General features: G+C 43.9%; 1 long non-coding RNA gene across 1 annotated transcript in view; it reads left to right on the forward strand.

Annotated features, from left to right (window-relative positions):
• The window catches only part of LOC143997155 (uncharacterized), a 47,605-nt gene extending 42,450 nt beyond the window's left edge, over positions 1–5,155 (forward strand). Inside the window, exon 2 of the long non-coding RNA XR_013277652.1 lies at positions 4,267–5,155. This is a non-coding gene — a long non-coding RNA (uncharacterized LOC143997155). The remainder of the gene's footprint in view (positions 1–4,266) is intronic.
• The last annotated feature ends 845 nt before the right edge of the window (positions 5,156–6,000 follow it).

A 6,000-nucleotide genomic window follows, 5' to 3' on the forward strand; every position in this document is an offset into this window, starting at 1 on the left:
TAAAAAGCGAGTCAGAAAAAACTTTAGCAAAATAATGCTTGCTACAATGGTGAAGGCTGTGGATATAAGGAACCCCTCCTCCGCAGAGATCATAGATGAGATATGTAAAAAGATAATAGGAACCAATAGCGTAATCTTGTTTATTTAAAAAATTATAAGAATACAAATGGCTACTTACATGGAGAAGTGCCTTAGCCGAGCACTGGGGCTGCAAGCGTGTCTGGTATCGGAAGGTACCTAGTGGCTTGCCCTCGTAGCTAGCGTGCATTCCACCGTCCTGCCTGGAACAACCAAAGGGACCAGAAGTGCATGAAGTAATGTGACCAAGTACCGCCTCAACGTACGTTTCGTTATTACGTCATCAATTTTTAAATAAACAGGAAGTTATTAAATTGGTTGGAGGTGTGAGAGTCTTCCCTGAAGAGATGAGTATTCAGGGATCGCCTAAAGGCAGCCAGAGTTCCCGGACAGGTTGAGGTAGAGAGTCCTTATGGGAGAGGATCTGGAGAAGTCCTGGAAATGAGCATGAGAAGAGGAGACAAGGGAGCTAGAGAACAGGGGGTCTTGAGAACAGCAGAGAGGATAGTTTGGGTGATATTTTGAGAAATTACTGGTGTTGTAGCTCGGGGCAGAGTTGTGAATGGTTTTGTATGTTGTAGTTAGTGTTTTTAATTTAATTTGCTGGAGGATCGGAAGCCAGTGTAGGGATTGGCGGAGAGGGGTAGCAGACACTAAGTGGTTGGTTGGTAAGGTGGGTGAGTCTGGCAGCAGGATTCATGATAAACTGAAGAGGGGATAGCCTATGGAGAGGTAGGCCTATGAGAAGGAAGTTGCAATACTTAAGATGAGAGATAACAAGGGAATGATTGAGTAGCTTGGTGGTTTCATTAGTTAAAAAGGGGCACATTTTAGAGATGTTATGGAGGTGAAGTCTACAAGCTTTTGATAGCAATTGGATTTGGGGACAAATTGACAGGTCAGTGTCATTATTACACCTAGTACTCTGGCGTGAGGGGAGGGATTGATGGTTGCATTATTGATTTTGATGTAAATCTCTGCAATACATACACATCGCCTCATGTTTTATCGCTTTAAAAAAAAGTACAAAATCATATCTGTTGATCTGCCAGAAATCCAGTGAGTACCTAACTTCCTATAGACCTTTAAAATGTGCATTTATTCTTTATTATTTCTTTATGCACTTGTGTTTTCATCTATTGGATCTCTTATTGTATCTGGTAGGCATGTGCAAGGGCAGTAATTTTAGGGGCGCTCTGAATGTGTAAAATATTTAGAACATGTCAGTACTCAACATCAACAATATAAAATGACATCAATAATAAATATTCCAATCGTGATCTCATCACCATAGAAAAAATATATAAATAACTCCAAGGACTAGTTTAATATTCAAAGAAAGTCCCAATAAAAGTATCTTTGCGAATTCCTTAATGAAAATACTCAAATGACCCAAGTGCAAATGAAAAGAATATAAACTGTGGTATAACAGCAGATCCAAAGGGCTTGCGACTCCCTCCACCGAAAAAGCAGCACCACACCACTCGTGAAGATAACAAGTCCAAACTGCTTACCGGATTTGTTTGACCACTTTAATTTAAAAAGTAATTCAAACAACGCCTGTACAGGTAAATGCCTGCTCATATAGATGCTGGTGGAAATAACACAGGATAAAACGTCCCCCTTCACAGACTCAGGCGGTATGTATATATGTGCAAGGGCAGACCGACCGGCCATGGAAGGGGGCATGCCAGCGCCGCCTGCTGGAACCTAGTAAATAAAAGAAAGGTTTGGTGTCACCAGTGACACACCTCCATCCCTAATAGTACAATAAAAACATAGGTATTGCCTTTTGAGCCTTTATATGAGGTATGCAAAATTGGCCGATGCAATTGACAAATATAAATACAATAAAAACATTTATTTCAGAAATGATTATATGCTTCGGAAGGGAGCTGAGGGAATGGAGCCAACCAAAAAATATACATATATTATAGGTGACACCTGAACGGACCTCCAAGGCCACTCATTTCTACCCATGCCATGTCCGCCTTCCCATTATTCCTTGGTCGGGTTTTTTGGTTGGCTCCATTCCCTCAGCTCCCTTCCCAAGTATATATTGCTGCCATCCTCTGTGAACATGGCCACAGGCACCTAGGCCTTGCCAATTGGTGACCATGGGGTCTTTTCTTTCTCTGTAAAGGCCCCCCTTACCATTTGTCCATTATTTATTCATCTGTTACATTACCTTTTTGGTCATTCATTTTCAGATATATCCTACATGCATCCACCACTGAAGAGCGAGTCACATCTCGAGAAACGCATCGGGTGTATTAGATGTTATGTATACTCATGTATTTCATATGTAATGCAATCTTTTAACATGTGAAAAATTGTATTGCTTTGCCTTTGTTTATGCTACTATTTTATGTGTGATCATTTCTGCTGTAGCGGCCATAACCCTTTGCAGGGCGGCCTTAACTTTTTGAGCTTACCTGTTACCTCCGCTTGGCTTGTTCTTCCACGTCTAGGGGTTCCCAGGGTTGATACCCAACAACTTTGGATGCTGACACCAATAAAGTCCTTTTAAAAGGTTTTATTTTGCAGGGGTAACATCCAACAACACAGTCTCGTATAGGAACAGAGCGCAAGGGTGAAGAACTCAGGCATCTTGAACTGCAGACATAACAAAGTCTCTAGTACCACCCAGAGAGCAGCCACTCGCAGCTGGGTGCCTCAAGGCTGAACAAATCTCTAGCCAGAGATTATGGCAGTCAGCACTTTGATTCAGAACTTGTAAAATCTGGGTGGACGTGTGTTGTACTGCCCAGGGCTGCTAGGCCAGAAAAGCCTGAGGCCTATCTCGGGGGCATATGGCTGCTAGACTGTCTGAGGCCTATCCAGAACCAGGAGAGCAGCGTAGGGTTGGGACTGGTGGCCTGCAGTCCAATCAGAAGTAGCGCTTCAGCCAGATGGGGAACCAGCTGTGGTTGGAGGTAGAAGGGGAAGCTGTCATCACTAAGGGACCATTCACCTTGTTACCGGAGACCACTGAATAATCTAAAGTCAGTATCTGAGCAATCTTCTCATCAGCCAGGGACAATGAAGATGTTGGAAAGCTTCAGTGGGTGCCAAGCCAGGGACCTACTGGGCCAGCAGGGGTGATGCTTAAAGAGTATCTGTGAGTACCAAGCCAGGAACCCAGCAGGGAAGCGGGGGTGATGCTCGAGACTGATACTGAGTGCTAACAGTGAAAGAACTCAGGGGATACATTGGCTATTGGATCTGAAGTCTAATGAAAGAATGGGAGTTCATTGAGTGAAGATCCACAGTGAGTGAGTTGCGGAGTAAACAGAGAACTGTTTGTGTTGTCAATAGTTGACTATACTACCGTTAGTAACTACTACAAGACTGTTGCCTTAGGAGACAGTGGTCCTACCTATACAGAAGTGGTGTCCGGCTGGAGGCCTGCAACTGTATAGCTGTTTTTCTATAGAAGTGTCGTAGTCTGCTAATTATCATTGCCTCTGCTTAAGGGTGTCCTGACCCTAATCCTCTCTCCCCCAGTTCTGTTCAAGAGACAATAAATCTCTTTGCATTTTTAAAAGTGTCTTGCACCCACCATTTCATCTTGCATTACACCCACCATGCCTTTCAACCCACTCTACACAGAAGGATGTCAGCCGTCCCTAACTCTGGAGTTCACCACTAGATCTTTGGAGGTCTCGGACCTTGCTACATAAATGTATGAAACAAAATGTTCCCTGTAAAGAAGACATTTAATGTTCTCCTCTTCCTGCACCAGTAATCTCTGCTGTAGTAAAGAGAAACTGCCCGCTTAATAATAATCAGAATCTGACACCATCAGACACAATCTGGTGGAGCTCTGCATAGAAACCAATCAGCTGCTACGTTTTATTATCAAAGCTTAATTGAACCATCTGACGTTAGGAGCTAATTGGTTACTATGCACAGCTGCACCAGAGTGCACCAGTTTTAGTAATTCTCCTCCAACATGTCCTGTAGTGTCTTAGGGACCAGTGGGAGACCTGAAAGTAGGGAGGTGATTTCTCAACACTCAATAAATTTAGATGATAGCCAGAAGCCTAGTATTTTCAAGAGGTGGTCAGCAAAGGGAGGTCATTTATTTTTCATTACGTTTTCTTTTAAATTACTGCAAAAACTGTTTTCCATCCTCTGTCCTTGTTATATTTTTTGCTGGATGTAAGCCTTTGTCCCCTATTCCAGGCCCATACATGCAGCCTGGCTTCCGATAAAGCATTGCATACCTGACTCAGACTAAGAGGAGGAAAGGCTTTCCAGATGAGACCACGCAGGAGCGATGAGAAGCAGAGAACATCGTACAAAGAGGCATCGGGGTCACCACAGTGCCCACAAACTTCCAGGACCTTATCCAGTCCAAAGCAGAGGAGCACAACATTGTTTTTATGCCACTGATCGCAAAGAGGCATTGTGGTTTGCACGTATAGAGGCATTGCGTATGTCCAGGGATAGAAAATGGGGGCGCCCACGTTTCTGCAGAGTCTTTTAGACATAGCCTTCCTATCAGGTGGTGTGAGGACTACTGGTGATATACTTTGTGTTTTAACATTTCAGGCTATCCATGAAGAGCTTTAGTTTAATTTATGGAATCTACTATACTGGGATTAGCTGATGTTTACCATCACCCTGTGTCGATCCTGGAGCATAGGCACTTACTTTGTGATTTTTTTTTTTTTTGCCTTAACTAGTGTAGGCCTTCCCTGTTGCTCGGTTTTGGGCTTTCATGCTGTACCCTCCTGGGCGGTCTTTTTGCCCATCTCCATCCATGGCTCATTTATGCCTTATCCATGCCACATCAGTTCTCATCCATGCCACTACAGTGCCCATCAGTGCCACTACAGTCTCACAAAAGTGTAATAGGTAGTTAAGTTAGATTTGACATTTTTTGCCCCTAGAACACCTGAGGGTGCTCCCTGCATGTTGGGCCTCTTTATGTGACCAGGCTGTGAAAAAGTCTCACATGTGGTATCGTTATATTCAAGAGGAGTAGCAGAATGTATTTTGGGGTGTCATTTTTGCTATGTACATGCTATGTGTTAGAAATATTGTATAAATGGAAAACTTGTGTGTAAAACTGTGTAAAAGTTGTCCATTGTCCTGGTGTTCAGGGCCTTCAAAAGTGCAAGAGGTAGTCAAGAAATGTATGTGTAATTTATGCTCCTCGAACGCCTGGGGGTGCTACTAGCATGTGGGACCTCTGTATGTGGCCAGGCTGTGTAAAAGTCTCACATGTGGTATCGCCATACTCGGGAGGAGTAGTAGAATGTGTTTTGGGGTATAATTTGTCGTATGTATATGCTGTGTGTAGGAAATAACCTGTTAATATGACAATTTTGTGAAAAGAAAAACAAATCTTAATTTTTGCAATGATTTCTGGGGGAAAAATTACAACTTCAAAAAACTCACCATGCCTCTTACTTAAAGCGGGGTTCCACCCTAAAGTGGAACTTCTGCTGATAGGAACCCTCCCCCCCTCCGGTGTCACAATTGGCACCTTACAGGGGGGAGGGAGGTGGAGATACCTGTCAAAGACAGGTATTTACACCCACTTTTGGGCATAGACTCCCGTGGGAGTCTGTCATTTCCTGTCCTGCCGCGCTGTCTGCTGGGACACACACGGGTCCCAGTGACAGCGCAGAGATTTCCTATTGCGCGGCGCGGCTCGCGCATGCGCAGTAGGGAACCGGGAAGTGAAGCCGATTCGCTTCACTTCCTTATTCCCTCACCTAGAATGGTGACGGCAGCAGCCGAGAGCCAAGCGATCGATCGGCCTCGGCTGCCGGCATCGCTGGAACCCGGGACAGGTGAGTGTCCATTTATTAAAAGTCAGCAGCTGTAGTATTTATAGCTGCTGGCTTTTAATATATTTTTTTTAGGTGGAATCCCTCTTTAATACTTTGGAATGTCTACTTTCCAAAA

This window comes from Lithobates pipiens, unplaced genomic scaffold (genome assembly GCF_037356315.1).
Source record: "Lithobates pipiens isolate NorthernLeopardFrog02 unplaced genomic scaffold, aLitPip1_a1.2 Scaffold_19, whole genome shotgun sequence".
Taxonomy (NCBI): Eukaryota; Metazoa; Chordata; class Amphibia; order Anura; family Ranidae; genus Lithobates; species Lithobates pipiens.